Source organism: Sinohyriopsis cumingii, chromosome 5, assembly GCF_028554795.1.
Source record: "Sinohyriopsis cumingii isolate HCF-2022 chromosome 5, ASM2855479v2, whole genome shotgun sequence".
NCBI lineage: Eukaryota > Metazoa > Mollusca > Bivalvia > Unionida > Unionidae > Sinohyriopsis > Sinohyriopsis cumingii.
Genome location: NC_142965.1, coordinates 105,378,448 through 105,398,644, shown reverse-complemented (window position 1 = coordinate 105,398,644; position 20,197 = coordinate 105,378,448). Strand labels below are relative to the sequence as shown.

Below are 20,197 nucleotides of genomic sequence, written 5' to 3'. Positions count from 1 at the left end.
TAAATGGCTGTCAAAATATGTAAATGGTCACATTTAGTAACGCACACATTATACTTTCTTTACAAATATTACATTATATAGAAATGTAAGCCGATGAAGAAAAGAAAACACTACCATAAGTGCGATGAAACGAATCTGAGTAATATTACAAGATCTGATATCTTCAGATTCTGTTTATAAATGTATTACTATTATGGAAACAAAATTCAAAGGGGAAGAAAGTATATCTAAACGATTGGGTGATCAAAATTTTCAAATGTGTTTAAAAATGTTCATTAAAATACCTTCTTGAAAGCGGAACATTCCTAGGATAAATTATATAACATAATTGAGAATAACAACGGTCATAATAGTTTCCCCTTTGTGTGTTTGTGTGATTTGTTTTTTAACGTAGCTTTAAAACATTTTCAGTCATATCGAAACGATGTCTGAAGTGTGGCAGTTTATAGTGGTGTCAAGCAGTGGGGTATCATGACACAGTCATATGGCATGATTTCCCACCCAGTCACATTATCCTGACACCAGGCCGAAAATTACTAACAATAATTTCTTAATGCTGAGCACCTAGCGAGGCAGCTGTTAGTACCATTTTTATCAGACTTTGGTATGACTCGGCCGGGGTTCGAACTCGCTGCCTCCTACATCAGAGGCGAACGCTCTAACCATTAGGCCGTCGGACCGGGAGTTCTCCCTGTATACCTTTAGGAAATTATACATAATGTATAACTTATTCGATGCGCTAATGGAAATAAATCTTCTCAAATTGTACATTAAAGGAACTGGAAAAAACGGTTTATTTTGCAAGATGATGAAACTGACCAGAAAGGAACAATAAATCATATTCTTTGTATTTTCTGGACATGTTAGACTATCGGAATTAACAAACAGATTTTAATGAATAACTTATTTTGCCTATTTCTTCGGTTTTACCAATATCTCAGTATTACATGAATTAAAATAGGGTAAATCATATTATATAACAGAAACTAGGTAAATGTATTGATATGATACTCCATATTCAAACACCACTGTTATGTACAACTCCTTTTATAAATACAGGTCTTGTATTTCAGAATACTCAATTGTCTTTTAGTAGAAGGGCAACTCTGAACTTGGGAGGCTGGAGTCAAATTATTCAGATAATATCGTGTCATTTTGTTTAGAACTTATTAAATGGCGATTTATTCAATGTATTTGACTCAAAATCAAACAAGAAATCTTTTTAAATTTCTTCAACCAAAGTTTTATTGCATGATTAGTATTTTGTCTGAAAAGTTCTAGCGTACGATTCATTAAAAAAATAGACAAAGCTGTACATATTCATATCGTACTCAATATACCTGTAAAGAGCATACAAAGTAAATGGTTTCAATCACTAAACGTTGCAGAATATAGGTAGACTACATGGAAAGAAAAAAAGTGTTAAGGTCAGATAATATCATTATTTTATTTCATTATGTGTGCACAAATCATTTTAGTGTTTTGTACAGGGAAAACTGGCGTGCATTAATTACCTGGCGATTCAAATTCCTACTGCAACATGGTTGATATATCAGATGGTATATATCTGATTTAGTTGGCTCTGAATCAGTTTAAATGGATGTAAGTTGAGTTCCGTGTCAAGGAACTATAGGTTTCGACCATAATAATGGCGAAAATAAAGTAAATGTAAATATTACATTGGTCAAACCGAAGAACAGTTATTAAAATACATAAGGACCTAAATTCTAAATCGTATGTTTCGTACTCATAAAATGAATACATCACAATAAAATGAAGACAAAATCTCTTTCTTTGCTTAATATTTAAACGATTTTACATTTACTGCGAATTATACCGGAATTTACCGGAATGTGCATTTTATCAAAACCTGATATTTATTTAAGATCTATGAATAGTTCAGTATATGTAATTACTGACGAAGCGATGTATTTAACAACCAAAACTATTTACAAAATCGGAACAGGCATAAAATAAATGCTTAATGGAATCAGGCTTCTGATTTAGTTTGTATTTCAGTTTTGTTTTCCTTTTTCTAGATACATATGAGGGCTACAAATGACGCAATAGATTAAACAAAGAGCGATTCCCTCTGCAAATAAAAAACATCATACAAAACATATCTGGAATATGCTTATGTGAAGATAGAAATTCTTTTATCTAACGTTAGGCAGAGACAAACGGTGTAAACATAACACGAATGATACGCAACAGTGAAATAATTACCATCTCCACCCACAACATCTCAATTCATCCAAAACAATAGGCCTGATGCAGACAAAGAACATCTGTATGATATGTTTTCCAATGACGGTCACCAAAACATGGGTAAAATGTAACTTGTTTTTGTCTGTCTGTCTATCTGTCTGTCTCTCTCTGTCTCTTGACGGATTAATGGATATTGCAAAATCCAGTAAAGTTGCCAATACATAAGCTATTAAAATTATAATTATATATTTAAACATTCCCCAAAATAAGTCAAATTTTCATGCAGAAAGATTAAATGTTGGACCTGTGCATGTGATTTGTATCTGTAAAAGGCTGACTGTTGCAAGTGGGTGAAACTTGAGTAACTGCAGAAAGCTCTGAGTAACAATACTTGTTTGAGGTGTTAATTGAAATACGTTAATCAATGGTTTTCACATGATTGAAGTTCATCCTCACTCATAAGGTACAGCTTTTTTGTAGATATTTAGGACTAGTTGAACGTACTGTAGAGCTGAATTATAGTGCAAAAAGTCTTGGTACCTCGGCAGATCATTAATATACCGAGTACAGTACTCTTGTCTGCTATCGCATGATCGTAATATGCTTCTACTGTCAATATGTATATTTTGAAATAAATCTCCTTCGCATTGGCAATAAAGGTTAGAAGTTGTGTGTGACGAGATAAATAGCTTTCTGTAATCAACTAATGGACGAAATCAGCCTCTTGGGATCACATAATCCTCTCCCTTTGGAGCTGATAGTAAAAACTCTAATCGATATAACGGTTTTGTTGCTTCAGTCTCCACATACTTATTACAGATCTCTTCGAAACCGATTCGGACTTAGATACTATATAAAATGACGTATCCTTTGCCTCGAAATATAAGAAGATTTGACGGAAGGGAATACAATCTAAACACAGCTTATTGGATACAATTTAAAGGAGACCAGAAACCAATGGAAATATAGAATAATAATAAAAGTACTATAGCAGAAAACCTTATTCTGAAGTATCATCTGCGACCGTAATGCCAATATTGAAATATTGGCCTATCTTCTAGGAGCTGAATTTCCGTGACCTCGTATGCAAAATTTCCGCGCCTATTCGGTTACTTTCGGGATGTGACGTCATAGTAGCGACTCCAGCAGCCCAAGTGGGAGTTGCCAGAGTGAAAGACAATACCGTTTTGCGTTGCTTACGGGTGTAATAGAACATTAAGAAAAGCCTGTGGACAACATTTGTTTTTTCTTTTCCGAAAGATAAAGGCATAATGAAAGAATGGATACATTATTACAAACGAGTCGATTTCAAAGCAACACTATGTGCTCGTTACATTTCTCAAAGGACTGTCAAGGATATGCAAATGCTAGGCCTAGACTAAAAGTTGGCGCTGTTCCAGACATAACGTTGAATATTTTAAATCCTGGGAAAAGTGTTAAACGTGCGAGTTACGAAAATAGGCAGAAGGCCGAGTAAGTGACCACAAAATGCAACAATCAATTCACAGATCTTTTATCTACACCAGCAGTGATAAAAATAAATCTGATAGCCCGACACCCTGGGCCCCTCAGTAATCTTATAAAAATTACAAATTTAAAAAAAAATCATTGTATACATGTAGTATGTATAAACGGTAATCTGTAATGATTGGAACTGATATAAAACTATTCCTTGGGCAGTTTAAATAGCAGCGATTAAAAGAAAAGAGATCAAAGTTTCACATTAAATGGCTGACAATAGAAACTGGAGGGGGGGGGGAGACACTATTGACCCAACCCCTTGCCCCAATATGCGAGCGCCCATGGGACGTACCTTTTCTCCATGTGATACGCCTTATTATTCCCCCAGGACAAGCCCATTTTGCAAATTCTGGTCAGCTCTGCCTAAACTGCAAAATAGCTAAAGTTTAAATTTAAGTACGCAAACAATAAAGCCGGTGTGACTAATGAACAGACTCCTTATCCTTGCATTGATCTTGTGAAAAGGACTGACCTTCGGACATACTTCAAAGAAACCATGTTCGACAGTGTGTGTATGTGCAAGCACCAGCAATTGATTGCCAAAATAAACAATGCCTATTTTGTTGTTACTTACGATGCCATGGACTTCAGATTTAAGTCTTGATGCATGTAACACTGTTTGCTGAACAAAATATTTATTCAGAATTAGTTCTTTAGGGCCACATATACTGCATGGTATATTTTGTTTTATTTCTTGTAATTTAATCATGGTAATTAAACTTTACATATACGGTAGAGGAATGTCAGGTGTTAACTGGCCGAGTTTCTTCGGCGGAAATGGAGATGCGATTTTGTTCGCAGAGAAAATTTCACAGTGATCATTCATTTAAGCTAATTGGTAACAATTTTATTCTTTCAGTTTTTTTATACTATAGTATTGTTGTAGTTGTTTAAAAACATCTGAAATTTACTTGAATAATGTTTAATTTTCACGTTCTATTTACTGAAGAAGAGAAAAAGAAAAAAAAAACTGTTGTGTGAACAGTGTGATATTAATTATTTCGTCCAGTGCCGGATTTAGACGTGTGTGCCTGTGATTTGAATTTTTAACATAACTTTAACATTTTTTCAGTCATATCACTACGATGTCTGCAGTGTGGCAGTTTAAACTGTGGATTGCATACGTTATATCTATTATAAATGGTTTGGGGTTGGGTTTTTTCTTCTGACAAATAAAAATTGACAGACATAATGTAATAATCGGGACTTCGCTGCGAAAAATTTAGAGATATTACGAGATCGGGATGTAGATGAGGAAATACCCCCAAAATCGGGAGGTTTTTCTCCCGGCTTGAGAGTTGACAGGTATGAACTCCTCCGGGCTTGTGGAATTTCAGTCAGGGCTTGAGTTTATTTAAGTCACCAGCCCGGGGCCTGTGCCTAATAAATTTCTTTAAGCACTGACCAGTACAGAACATAAACTATTATATCAGACTGCAGATTCAAGTTTTGAATGTGCAACCCAAATGTGGTCTCCTTCCGTCTGCCTCGCTCGCCAGTGTTTATGTTTGTATTCGAGGACTGGCTAGTATTGCGTCACGGTACCACGTGATCTGTCGTCTCATCAAAACTCGGAAAAACTCGGCAATTTACGGAATCGTGGTATCTTCCATGCAATAAAATCACTACCCGCTTACGATATTTAATTTATAAACATGACAGTCGGATTAAAATCTGTAGAGAATTACATACGTAAAAGGAAAATTTTGATTTCTAGTCTCCTTTAAGGACTGCTGAAGGTTTCTGTAAACTATCAAACAACAAAGAGATTATTGTACAGACAAATGACTATTCAAGAGATGGCTGATGTTTACTATTGCATACAACGTATCGGGTAACAAATCCAGTACATGACCTATCGACATTTGGTTTGTAACTTTTCAGGATACTAAATAATATAGTGGCAAATTGTTTTCTATGTTAAAAAGTGTTTCCAACACGAAAACGTATATGGATAGCTCTCAAATGAAGAAAGACTATGTTAAATATTATATTGAAAACATGTACCACCCCATATATATATATATATATATATATATATATATATATATATATATATATATATATATATATATATATATATGTTTATCTATATATAGATAGAAAGACAGATAGATAGATAGATAGATATCGATATAGAATATATATGGGTGTGTGCGTGTGGGTGTGTGACTGTTTATGCTATAATATTAAGCAATTAAGCAATTACATGTTTTTTTATTCATATTGAAATGGAAGCAGAATTTATCTTTGAAAGAAATGCCGTTGTGTAAGAAGGAAGCAACCGACTTCCAATTTGGATGCCACTGGACTCGAATATACCCAATTATGGTATAAACATTCAGTTATATGCATGCAAGGAAACAGCATTGTATCGTTGTAACCATACTACTTAAGCCATTTATTGCAGATTACTGCAAGCAGCAATGTAATTCCTTTACTTAAATAATTTGTGTGGTATTTTGAATAAATAATATAGGCAAATGTTGCATTCCACTTTTCTTTAATTATTAGCACATGTACTATTTGCATTTTCTTTCAAAAGTCAAATTATAAATTAAACAAAGCGATTAAGTTAGTTAATGCTGAGCGTTCGTGCGGACCATGAAACATATATGGGATTCGAGTGCATTATTTTGCATTTACGTTTCCTATAACTACCTCGTCGTTTTGGCACTCATTATTTCATCGTTTACCTTAAGTTTGTACCATCGTGCTTTTTCGATTATGTGATTTGAGGAATGCGTTTGAAAATAGATTGGCAAATATTTCGGGAAGACTAAATATATATTTTTTGGATTACCATTCACCGTTGATCGCTTCGTTTTCAGCGTTTGTTGCTTGCAGCAATCAGCTTAATTGACCTGGTTAATCCAGTTGCTATTTAACAAGTTATTCATCATTCGGACGTTTACGATCTACGTGTGAGAGAGTCACTGTTCTTTGTGTCGTTCCTTCTACTGATATGATTTAATCCTTCTTCTCTTTCATTCTTTTGCTTCCATCCTCTTCCTCTGTGCTCCATCCTTCCTCCTTACTTCTACTTCATCCTACTTCCATCTACATCTTCTTACTTTCCTACCTCTTTTCTTCCACTCTTGACTTCTCCTTCTTCCTTCTTCTACTATTTTGCCGCCTCGTGCGTACATCCTGGAAGCTTCATTCCAAGCTGTTTAATCCAATCCAAATTTCTCTTTACGAGATAAGTCACTACGATGTTTGGTGAGGACTTTCTTTAAAATTGGCTTAGCCACAGTTTTCCCGTTGTTGTGCCACTGTTATCTGAGTCAGACTCACGCGTAGGTACTCTTTCAGAATTCTCAGCACATTGAAATCTTTTTCCGATACAAATGATGCCTGATCCTGTTTAAATTGTAGACCACGTTCCCATTCTGTTGAGAACTCTAGTGGTATATATTTGACTAGTCAGTTAGAATGTACCTCGGTGTTAACCATCCCGCTCTTGGCAGCTTTATCTATTTTAAAACTTCGTACCAGCGGGGTTTTTTTCTTCACGAAAACAAATTTGTTTAGTTTATGTCCTAAATTCTGGCAAATATGTCTCGAATTGAAAAGAAGACTGTATATTACCAAGTTCATCAGCTTGTTTTGTGAGTTTAAAAACCCTGCCAGCTCCACTTGAGAATTCTTAATGTCCTTACATGGCTACGGTTCTGTGTTCCTGACAGAAAAGCAAAAGATAACGACAACATTAAACATATGTTTGAAAATTTATTTATGTATTCACATTGTTTGCCCGACTTGGTTTAACGAATGAATTGCATTTTATTGCCAGGGTATCGATCCCTCGAGTTTAGACATGCTTCACATAATCCATCCAATGAACATAATGAACTTAGTTGTCAGTGGAGGATCTCATTCTTGTAAAATGGACCTATATCATTATAAGATATAGTAATTCGACATAGCTGAAACTTTCCATGTGATCGATAAGGCATATATAGTCTTTTACCAGCTTTTCTTCAATTTATCTCAGGTGGGAGTAAAATGCAAACGTAGGAACAATATTTCAATGTAGCGAAAATTTCTAATGGCCGCAAAATATTCGATGTAACTTTTCTCCGCCTTCAGGTCAATAACTGCATGCAACCCCACCCCCATATAGACGCAAAATGGAGAACGATGCCCAGTATAATCAAAATCGTTAAAAAGATGCATGTTATTTCCAAATTTCATAATACTTATTCTCTAAAGCCTAGCAGATTTTACAAGTCATATATAAGTTACATATAATTATAATTTTTTTTACCGTCATAGAAGAAAACCATTATAAGCCATTGATTTTCATTGTATTAAATTACCTTTTCAAAAAATGCATCTTGAAATCTCCAACTAAAAATCTATGCAATAAAATAAATCTGAACTGAGACAGACTTTACACCCATTTACATTAGTCTGGCCTTCGAAACGGAAATAATTATGTATGTAAGGAACAAGATCTTGAGAGACAGCGTGCCTTCTGGACTTAATTATCTTAATTCTGTCTTTGAATAGTTAATTTTCGATTTAGAGGACTTAACGTTGGATTCGTAGCTTGATCGAGATCGGCTTGAGTATAATAAAATAATGCGTCACAGTTTTTCGCTTTAGGGCAAAAGATGATTGCATAGTTTAAAATTGCAAGAGAACTGTTGATATTTGTTGATATCGTAATACTGACATGATTGACATGATTTAGCATTTGACACAACAGACCATGATATATTACTTCACCGTCTCCAGCATGTATTTGGCATTCATGATACAGTCTTACTGTGGTTCAAGTCCTACTTGGTCAACAGGACACAAATTGTGTCTGCAAATGGAATACACTCCAGCCCAGTTAATCTATGTTGTTGTGTTCCACAGTGGTCTGTTATTGGAAATGTTCTCTTCATTTTATACACTCAGCCGCTCTCAAGTGTCATAGATCATCATCCAGTGTCTCACCAATTGTACGCTGATGACACCCAAATATACAAATCTAGCCAGCCAAATGAAGTTGATGCTACCATCCAAGGTGTAGAAAGGTGCATTTCTGATGTGAAATCATGGATAAGATGTAATAAGCTGCAGATGAATGATGATAAAACAGAGGCCATTCTGATCACAACACAGACTTTCTCATTCACATCCTTTACCTCAAACAATAAATATCAGCAACACCAACATTAAATTCACACAATCAGTACGAAACCTAGGTGTTACTCTGGACAGTACTCTCACATTGCACCAACATATCATGAACATATGCAAGGCTGCATATCTTGAGCTGAGACGCATCAGCTCCATTCGCAAATATCTTTCAGTTGATGCCACTAAAACACTTGTGTGTTCATTAGTACTTTAAAGACTGGACTATTGTAACTAAATTATGTCTGGTTCATCTCAACATCTACTCCAGACACTTCAAAAAGTTCAAAACACAGCTGCTCGGATCATACTTGGAGTACGATGATCTGAGCATGCCTCCCCGCTGCTCTGTACCTTACACTGGCTATCCATTCGATCCAGAATCGAACATAAAATTTGTTCTCTGTGCTACGTTTCACTGTCGGACTCCAGGCCAACATACCTATCCGACCTCACCCATGTGTTCACACCAGCAAGATACTTACGCTCCTCTTCTGAAACTCGTATACTCATTATTCCCACTATGAAAACCAAGTCATATGGACAGCGTTCTTTTGCATGCCAGGGCCCAGCAAGGTTGAATGAATTGACCACTCAACTTAGACACAGTGATCCCATTCAAGAGATCTCTGATGAAGCAGTTTTCTAATTACTAATACTTTTAACAACAAAGATTTTACAGTTTCTAATTCGAAATGTTTGTATTGCTACCAACTCTAGTTGTGATTAAAATAACAAAGAATCAATTGACAAACTATATTTTCAATCTCAGCATTGTTTGTTCAGAAAACATTGGTTGTACTTACTAAATTATTCCACAGATGCATCCATACAATTAGGGAATGACTTTGCGCTACTTGACTGAATTTTCTTTTGTAACTGATGCCATCTACAAAATTAGGTCGTATACGTTCTCAGTGTTTTTAAAGTATTTATTAACTTCCTTGACGTCGATTACTTTTATTGTCACTTATATCAATTGCACCTTTAAGTCGCTATTAGATCCGTTTACTCAATGTTATTGTCCATGAACAAGCAACAACAAAGACCAACAATATTTATAGGCTGTACAGTTTTTAGCCAGCATGATATCTTTGATAAATTTGATTTAGAAACGGAATAATACAAAGAATAGTGTCATAAACAAAATTCAACAATATTCGAACTCCGTCCAAAATGAAATAGCCCGTAAATCGTGGACAAATTTAACTTGATATTGAGCTGATAATTCGTTTATCATATTGAAACAATGTTGCACTAAAAGGCATGACTGATTGGTTCTGAGTTTAGAATCAAGATGAAACTCGAGTTCATTGGTTTATGGTCTCCAGGGTGGAACCAAATGAATTTTCAAAAGTGTTCGGACGGGCTTTATTGAATTAACTCTTTACGTTTATGTCATGGTTGTTTAATATGCCATAAAATGTTAATGGACTTCATAAAACAGACATCAGTTATGATTAGAATACACCGCAGTGAGAAATATGTTGTACTATATTCAGCCCAGTATACTTGATATACGCTTCCATACATTAGCATGTCAAAGGCATTCAGCATGTTTATCTCAAACCTTTCTTTCTCTTACAATCGATAACATATAACCAATTCAAATGTGACTATGGTTTCAGCACATTATTTGAAGAAACAATAACTATAATTCCCTTATTACGCATGCGCCACAGTCTGCATGCTGATGTAATCCTACGATAGTCTAAATTTTGATTATTCCCGCACTGTCCTAGGTAATAGAACAAATAACTCCATGACATGTATTGTTAATTCATCTTGATCAAACGAGGGAGCAATTTAGTTCATCTTTCCGTATTTGTGTCCTGGAATAAATAACAATGTATACATTGCAACAATACATCCACATATCGTAATTTGACATCGATATACCACGTTTAACGTAATCTTGTTTGTTTGATGACTAGTTCAATCCAGAGATAAAATGCAAATTACTGACGTTGGAATAAAAGGTCTGCTAATGGTTTCCTTTTCTGAGAAAAAGCGGAACATTAATCAACAACAAAACTAGGGCATATAAAATAGCAATCAGTCTAACAATTTCCGAGGATATATCCCTTCTATATTAACTTACAATCAACAGCAACAACCCTTTCCTAATTATGCCGAATATATTTGGAATCTCAGATGATCCAAAATTTCGAGTTCGCTGTAACTGGGCTTTTGAGAATGAAAAGAAATTTCAAGCTGTAAAAATGACTCGATTAACAGTCAAGAGAACATCCGTGAAATATTAACTTTATCAAGAGTGTAAAAGAAGTAGAGTCTTATATTCGCACGGATATTAAACAATAAGCTTGTCTGAATTATATGGTGACTGATTTTGTTTTACGACAGACTAGTTTATTTTGATTTAAATCTCTTCCTTCCGGCAGTGGTAGTAATCATCATTAACCTAATAAATGAAGATGAAATAGCTCCAAAGAAAAGACAGCGGATTTTTGCGGACATTTATTTCCATTGGTCTTTTTGATCTTTACCTTAATTAGAAGAAATTGTCTTGATCTCGTTGTAGGTTAAAAATGGAATTTGCTTCACGCGTAATATTCAACTGTCATTTCCTTTCTAGCGTGTCAGTCATCTAGCCAATTACTCTGCTTTATACAGTACCACTTGATGTTTATTTCAAGTTTCGCGTGCATAGCCAGAAACATTCCCTGTTAATAAGATCGATCGCTTGGTACGTGCCTGTTTGATGTACTCATTAAAGTCAGCATAAGGAAACTAGTTTTAGCGGAAGACAATTGCTCATCAAATTGTTATTTTCTGTGAAGGCACAATTCTTGTGCTGCAATTATAAAGGTCCACGACGTAAGATTTGTGTCGGTCCCACCATCAACCCTATCAGCACAGTCACACAAAAAAACGTCTTTTTAAATCGAATTTCAGTGTCATAAATTGACAGCCAGTTCGTGAGTCTGAAACTTGCTTGGAGAGAACGAACGTTACAAACGAAAGAAGACAATAAAGACCAAATGAAAGAAGACAATAAAGATCACAGAAGTCTATTTTCCGGAAAACCACAACAAATAGGAGTAGCAACATTTTGTAATCATCCAAAATAATATAAACTGCTACCCTTTAAAGCAATTTTGTCTGCAATAAAGCTATTAGGACGCACTACAACAGAGAAGATATGTGTCAAACTGGTGAAGCGGGTATCAAAGCTATTTATCCTCTGTAAAATGAAATAAATGTGTTGTGCTGATAATAATTTAAACGCATCAATTGCTTGTACTGATAAGGGACGATTTCCTTTCCCTTTTTTGAAATAACAGATCGTTGAATCCGCCCAGCTGACAGGCAAACGTAAACACGTAGTAACCACACATGGTCCGCTGACCACTGGAATCTCTGAAAAGGTGTAATAAGTCCTGTTGGAAAGGCTTCAGAAACCTTCACGATGCTTATACATAATATTACAAATTCAAATTGTCATCGGTTAAAAATGTTTCATCGAATTTACGTGAAATAGTCACCATATACCTATATTTTGTTGCGCTTTGTGTTGTAATAAAGGCTTTTGATGCTTATAACGATTGGTATGCTAATGTGAGTGTAGACAATAATGGATTCTAATAAACCAAAAATTATATGTATTAGAGTCTCAAATAATTTGCATACATACATACATACATACATACATACATACACATTTATTTTACTCTTCAACCGCCTCCACCGCCATCCCCAAGGTTTTCACAATAATGTGTGTCAGAGGTTTAAATGCGACAACAACAGAACAATCAGTAAATTTTTGTTTGGGTATTTTCATTTTCCTCCTTTCGTTCACATGGCTTTTAAAATGAATGTGTCTGCAATTTATTAAATTAGAACTAACTGCAGGCAGAGGTAATGGAAACCTCAGTAATAATAACCTAGAGAAGTTTTGATACCAACTTAAGTGAATAAATCATCTTTCAAGCTATCTATGTTATTGTTCTGGAGAATGTCGCTAAAGTCCGAGGGACACAAGCATCAACAACAAAATAACATGTAAGCATTTATTGATAAAGCATTTTTAGTATTTTCGTTTCCGCCTTGCATTTAGTTGGCCTATGAAATTAATATTTCTTCACTTTACTAAAGAAACAATCAGTGCAGACAGAGATTATCTCAACCAGAGCAATAAATATCCAATAAAGTATATGGTACCAGATTAAGTCATGTAATAATCTTTGTTTATTTTGCAATCTATTTAATCGATCTGAAGAAACCCACTAATTAATTGATACATTGATAAATTACAGCACATAAAAATGATTATGACTGTTTGCAATGACGGCTCGTTTTCATTTTTCTTTTTTGAGCTGTTTCTCCTCAAATGTTTCTCACTATTTTTCATGCAAATCTTCTCCTTGTATTTTTCATTTACAACAGCTATGTCCAGCTTTGGTTTCTGTCCCAAAGTTTCGATAGAAATGGAGTTACTTTTATGCATCTTCTATAAATATGCCGTTAAATTTTGTCTAGTCATCATTATTTTAATAATACAAAATAAAATTCCTTTTGGCGGTGTCGTTGATGTTGTGTATTCAATTAAAAAAAACTTTGCACAAAGATGATAGTGTCGTGGTAACACAACATCCACACATTTAATGTGTACGTTTTCCTCGCGGTTCTGCAGAGCGAAGTATCAAACGTTTTGATGACATTACACAAATTGTAGACTGTAGACTTGCAAAAACGTTTTCCATTTGTACAGGGAAGATATAAAGGAAGAACTTGGCATGAATTGATTGGAGACAATCAACATTTAAAGACTAAAGTCAAAATAAAAACACTGTTTAATGTTAAAGCTATTGTAAGATATTTTTAATCTCAAGGAAATGTGACATCGTGTCTCAGCCTGCAACCGACACTATAGCAAGACGCATTGATATGGAGTTCTTGTTTAGACTGGACAAAACAAGGCGACAAACGACTGAGGAGGAGTTGCATGCATAATGTCAGCTTGAAACAGTCATTTTCCAAAAGCTAGTGAGAGAACCAGAAGAAACATAAACGTGAATAATATACATAAATTAACCCTCTTGATTACGAAGTCAGACAGGTTAACATTCTAATTAATAAGATGACACAAAATAATTAAATGCAGTAAATGTCTAAACTGGAGCTAAAGATTATAGAATAGAAAGGTAGCTGATATGCAATCTAAATTCTGTCGGAGTTCCCAATTACAAATAGAATAAATGCAATCGGACATTGAAATGTGAGAAGAACAGATTCAAATGTTATAAATGGATAGAACCGCTGAAAGTGTTGAATATATATAAAAGCTTAAGACGTTTGACAAGTCGCTTGGTTTAAAAGGACATTTATAAAAAAAATATTAAAATGGTGAAAGAAATATTTAGATCCGACTTACCGGTAGGTGTAAGATTGCATTCATTATGTAAATATAAAACTGTAACATTTGCTACTATAAGTGCAGTGTTAGCAATGACTTCTCAACAGTTGTCTGTCGATAAGTACATTTGTTGAAAGGTGTTGGGTTCTATATCCTACGACACATCTAATGCATGCACCATTTACTCCCACTTTCAACTACTCCATCGACAAAGAAAGATTTATTCCACCGTCTTCTCCATCAGATCCAATTTTAAGTGAAATATGTTATTTAGACAGACTGATTCATTGCTTGAAAGATTAAATCCCAATCATCTGTATTAATTAACAAGAAAAGTTATAGCAGTAGTACTTGATATATTTGAAGTCTGAGATATTAGTTATTTCAGAGAGATTTCCAAACAGATTTTTGTTCTAGCCGATCCCCAAACAATATACCAAGCATATGTATATATTATATGCAAATTTAGGAATCAACTGTACAAACAGTTACCAATTATTTTCTATATTTCGTTTGTAAGTTTCTAATACAATACAAAGCAAATAAAAACATATAATTCCTCGAATTTTGCTTTTGTTTTTAAACTACTTTCCACTGTATATGTGTGTGGTCTCCTACTCGTTTTGCTATTGCCTCCAGGTTCAATTATAAAGGGATCAATACGCAGTTAGTTTCCAATTGAAATATAATTTAGCTGACCCATTAGATACAACATTATTTTAATGGAGTTTGAAAATATACTGGTGAGTAATGTATAGCTATTATGAACCATCAGATAAATGAAGCGGTTTGAACGCAGCCTTTTGCTTTGTTTCTCACGTTGAATCAATCCGTTTCACTTTGAACTCATAATATTATCGATATGGCTTCCGACTTAAAAGCAAACTATTCTTCGTTAGAATTCAATTTATACATTTTTCTGAGTAAAATATTCTTTTCTATCTTAATCAAGGTTACCCAAATCAACTTAACGAGAAGGAACTTTTACAACCATTATAATATCGTATTGGATACGATGTTTGTTTTCATCAACCAAAAATGAAGAATATTTGTTTTTATAAATAGTGGGTCTTTAGGAATATTTCCGTAAAGCAGCTTTTAAGATGGAGAATTGACCTGTGATTTATGCTTTTATATCAAATCTAGCAAAATCATGTTGGAAAGAAAGTTTGCTTTTTCTCAACTAAAATGGAGATTTGATTTTTTCTGAAACAAATGGTCTTTATGTCTGTTTTACTCAAAGCAGATTTTACTATGGAGAACTAACGGATGATTTCTATTTTTTGTTTTTCAAATGTAGCAATAGTCAATCAAATGAAATACAAAAAAGCATCTGAAATAATTTATCCTTGCTCATTTTTTAGCGAGACATAGCGTATTTTCAGCATGACAGATATGTTTCTTTCCAAAAGACAAATTTGATTACTGTTGAGAACGTGTATATTTTTGAAAATATATTACCTTTAAAACAACGTCCCTGACAAATATAACATAAACTACATATCTCATAAATAGCCTGGATTTCGCGCGAAACATTTAAAATAAAGGAGCTACTCACAGATGTGGTGTATCTTGACTAAGTTCGTAGCTACAATGAATATTTTTATATACTAGGTCATGAGTTCTGCCAGGCCAGGTGCACATGAAGCTAGATGTACTAATGCATCCATGTACAAGTCCATAGTTCATTGTACCTGTCAGATTCAATTGTTACTTAAGCAAAGTACTTATATCTTTTAGTTTTCCAAATGTCTTTTTGATGCAGTGTCCCGTCCCACAGGTGCGACGTTAAATATGTTGCACATGATTTATTAGGCATTTTAATTATGCATTTTATCGATACATAATTGAGCTTTTCGGAGTGTAATGTAGCTGTTTAGGATCACTTACACCAATTACACAACTTCAATCTTTGTGGGGTATGCATGCTACTTTGCGCAACATATCCAGTAACACCATCAACGTAAATGCTAATCAGCTATACGTATTTTGTACTCCTACATATTGTGGACACCTTAATTGGCAGGAAATGTTTAGACAGTTACAATTAAACACCCTTAATTGAATTGTTTCAATAATACGACTGAAATTTTTAAAAGGATGCACTAGTGTGACTGATAATTTAGCACATTTTTAATTATTGCAATTAAGCACCGTTAATTCATTACTTAAACTGATATGCTAATAGTATGTGAATTATTGCAGTTAAACACTGTTATTTCAATAGTTCGATCAAAGAGCCATAAAAGTTTCATTTATGAACACAGTACTCTCGAATAGTCCAGTAAGCTTTGAATTGCAACATCATAGTCTCGAATATAATTGATCTAGTGATTGTATCTTGTGTACACACCCACTGCATTATTATGCTCTTAAATCGGTTAATTCGAAGACTGACCAGTTTTAACTTTATATGTTGCCTTTATGCACTTTAATCTTCTTTTCTTTGATTGGTTAATATATATATATATATATATATATATATATATATATATATATATATATATATATATATATATATATATATATATATATATATATATATATATATATTATTGCTAAATATATTCTGGTTTCATTTTTTATATTATGTTTTCATGTAACCGGCATTTTCCTCGTATTTTCAGTGCATATTTGTTTGAAAATGTTCTTAAAAATGTAAGTATATAATGATTCTCCTATCCAAACACTCAGCTAAGCATTTGGTGATTTTTTTTCTATGACGAAAATTACGCTTTCGACCTTTCCTTGTAAATATATTTGTTAAGGCAATATGTATCTTGTCTTTCGATTTTTCTTTCATTTGGCATCGTTTCTAATATTTTGATGTCACAGTTACTTAAATGTTACCGACTATTTTTAGTTTAGTAAAATTAAAATGTCACAGTAATAAGGCTGCACAGTCGCAGATAAGCAGAGGTGGTTCGGAATTATTATGTCTCGGTGCATTCATTCGTTTACTGCCAGTGGTCCACGCTTAAATGAGGGTCCTATTTAAATTGTACTTCTATACCAGAAAGTGGCAGATATACCTGCTTCCATTCAGCGCATACTCGAGTATGCATCAAAATATCACTAATATGTGACGTAATATAATATTTCTTGTGTCAGTCTGTTCTTCCATTATTCTATATATTCTTCTGTCTTTTCCACAGTCCATATCTACTTAACTAATAGCAGTTTCATTCTTAAAGAAAGTTTTCTGGTTCAAACAATTATCAGGAAATATAACACGAATTTTTTCCAGATTAAAAAGAAATATATACTTTCATTTTCATGATGTAAATCATTTCAATTCATATTTTGCATTTTCGTATAATGAATAAAAAGCCAACATTTTACCTTTTGCTATGGATTTGTTCCTTGTCTAGTTTTTACCGTCCGTTATTGTTTTATTATGATTATCAGAGCGAAAATGACTTTAGACAGTTGAAAACCATGTAACATTACTAACAATCAATTATGTTGACAAAATGCTTTTCTACCGCCAAAGAAAAAATAGTCTCGGTCTGCGGCCTATGTGTGTGCCATTTTTATCCGGTTGATTGGTTGATTGATTGTGGATTTTCGGTGCACCAACACTGCAAGCTTATATAGGGCCACCAATAAAGTTATATGGAAAATAGTATATATGAAAAAATTACTACCAACGAGAGATAACAGTAGAAAAGCCACAACAATGATATGGCGAACACACATGAATGTTTCCGATCAACAAGTGATGAATATGGGGCGTATGAAGGGTAATTAGATAAGAAGGATAAATTAGGGTGATTACCACTACAAATGTTGGTTAAAACTACCCAAATAAAATCTGATTGTAAACAAGCTATATTTTAGGGCAAATGTTCACTTTTTTCAAGACATTTAAAATGCAAGTCACTTCGATGTATCAAAATGTTCCTTCATTTGCTGAACATTGTAATAACGATCGCGTATATTTTGTACTGTACATTGAAATAATATATCATTAAGTGTTCCAAAGCCAAGGGATCACTGCAAGAAATGCAGGCAGGTGGGTGAAATAACAATGATTCATATTACAACATATATTGCGTTTTCGCTACTGCTTACTAATTTAGGATCTAAAATAAATTTTAAGCAGAATATCTCATTCTTGGCATTACTACTGGAGCTGGAAAAGACATATTGAGTAGTTTGACTTATTTATTAATTTAAAATTATTCGTTATGCAGTGCTGCAACATTTATTTAAAAAATTCTATGATATATCAATAGCTGTACTGATTTATGTTACTATTGGATTTACTTAGGAATATTTAAGGACACTTTGATTTAAAACAATGCAACTCTTCTTTCGTGTTGGAAGAATACGGACATCCCACTTGTGTTTCGGAATACCTTTGGAACGCTTTCGGAATAATTGTATCTATTGGAATTAAGAGAGTCTTTAGAGATTTTAGGAATCCATTAACCACCGGAAGCAAGTCTGAATTCTTGTTGATTCTTCTTTAAGCATCTAGCTCGTAATATGACCAATGTTTATTATTGCAGTGACTATGTCGTCCCTACGGATGGTTATATAGGAAGGGGACTATTCGCTTAAGGTAGGTTTGATCATAGGAGCTTGTTATTGACAGCGTCATTCCTCCATGGCTGCCACTCCCAAGTTAAGGGTTTGTATACTTGGTTTATCAGTGATTGGTACTTTAAAAGCAGATGATTATATATCATAAAGCCCATTGCCAGATTCTTGCTACCTTTAATACCGACACGGCCTGGTAACCAACAGTAGACTATATTGTGAGAGGTACAGACCTCGATATGTCTGATGAGGTCATTGGTCAATATTGGATTCTCCAACGTCCTATTTTGGAGTGACGTGAAGTACTGAAAGTGAATCGGAGAAGATGATAGAGTTCAAAATATATTTAGGTTCAATATATTTCGGGGCAATGTATATTGCCCTGATTTCTTCAAGAAATATCGATACACTGTCTGGCAAGCGAACTTTGGTATACTAATTGTAATTTCTCTAATGAAGGCTGCAGCAGCCTTCGCCGCAGCCTTTGAGCAGACAGTGTAAATTCTTGTTCAGTTCTTAAATTCGGAGAGACGTTCCTTATAAGAGTTATGTAAAATGGAAAGATTTGTTTCGGTTTTCTCTCTCGTTCAAACAGCGTAACAAATCTGATATGTTTAAGTAGCCAGGGAAGTGTTACAGAAACAAAACATTTTTATCTGGGGTTAAACTTTTCTTGTATTAGCTACATTAAAAGTTACTAGTTGTACAGCAATGATCATTCAATGTTTGGCATATTAAGCTCACACACCATAACAAGTACCCAAATTGGAAGATATGAAATCTACCGGTAAACGTACTTGTTATAGGTCTCCTATCGAATCATTGAGAACCATACAGCTGTTTCCATCATCATGACATCTAGCCAGAAACGAATTTTTATATTTCAATTTTTGTTTTTATTAAGTAAACATAGAAGAACAATAGCACATCATCTGCCCCAGCAAGTGCAATCAAATTCGAGTTCAACAGACGTTAACTGACAGTGAATGACGTTATGATGACCGTCGAGTGATACAGGTGGCTTACGGTGTATGAAACCGACAGATATGGAAATTGAAAGAAATAATATTAAACGCTATATAAACCTGACTCAATGAAACAATTGCATTACAGTTTTGCATATTAATAACCGATATTCCCATTACAGTTGCCCCTCATGAACATAACAATAACGTAAGAATTGTATTAGAAGGTTTTCATCTCCATTAACAATTTACAATGAATGAATAAAAGTGTCTCTATAAACATGTATGGTTTTATATGTTTAGTTTTCCTTCAATTACCATATAAATGGAACGAATTTACTATTATTTTTCAGTTTTATTTACAGTTCGGTCAAAGTGTAAACAGTTATGAACCGGTCTCGAGTCAAAGCAGAACATTGGAGCTTTGTTTATGCAAGTATTTGAAACT

The 20,197-nt window shown here is 34.1% G+C and overlaps 1 protein-coding gene across 2 annotated transcripts in view; it reads right to left on the bottom strand.

The window, feature by feature from the left end:
- LOC149799928 (neuroligin-4, X-linked-like) overlaps window positions 1-20,197 on the bottom strand; it is a 66,648-nt gene that overhangs the window by 21,936 nt on the left and 24,515 nt on the right. The window lies entirely within an intron of this gene.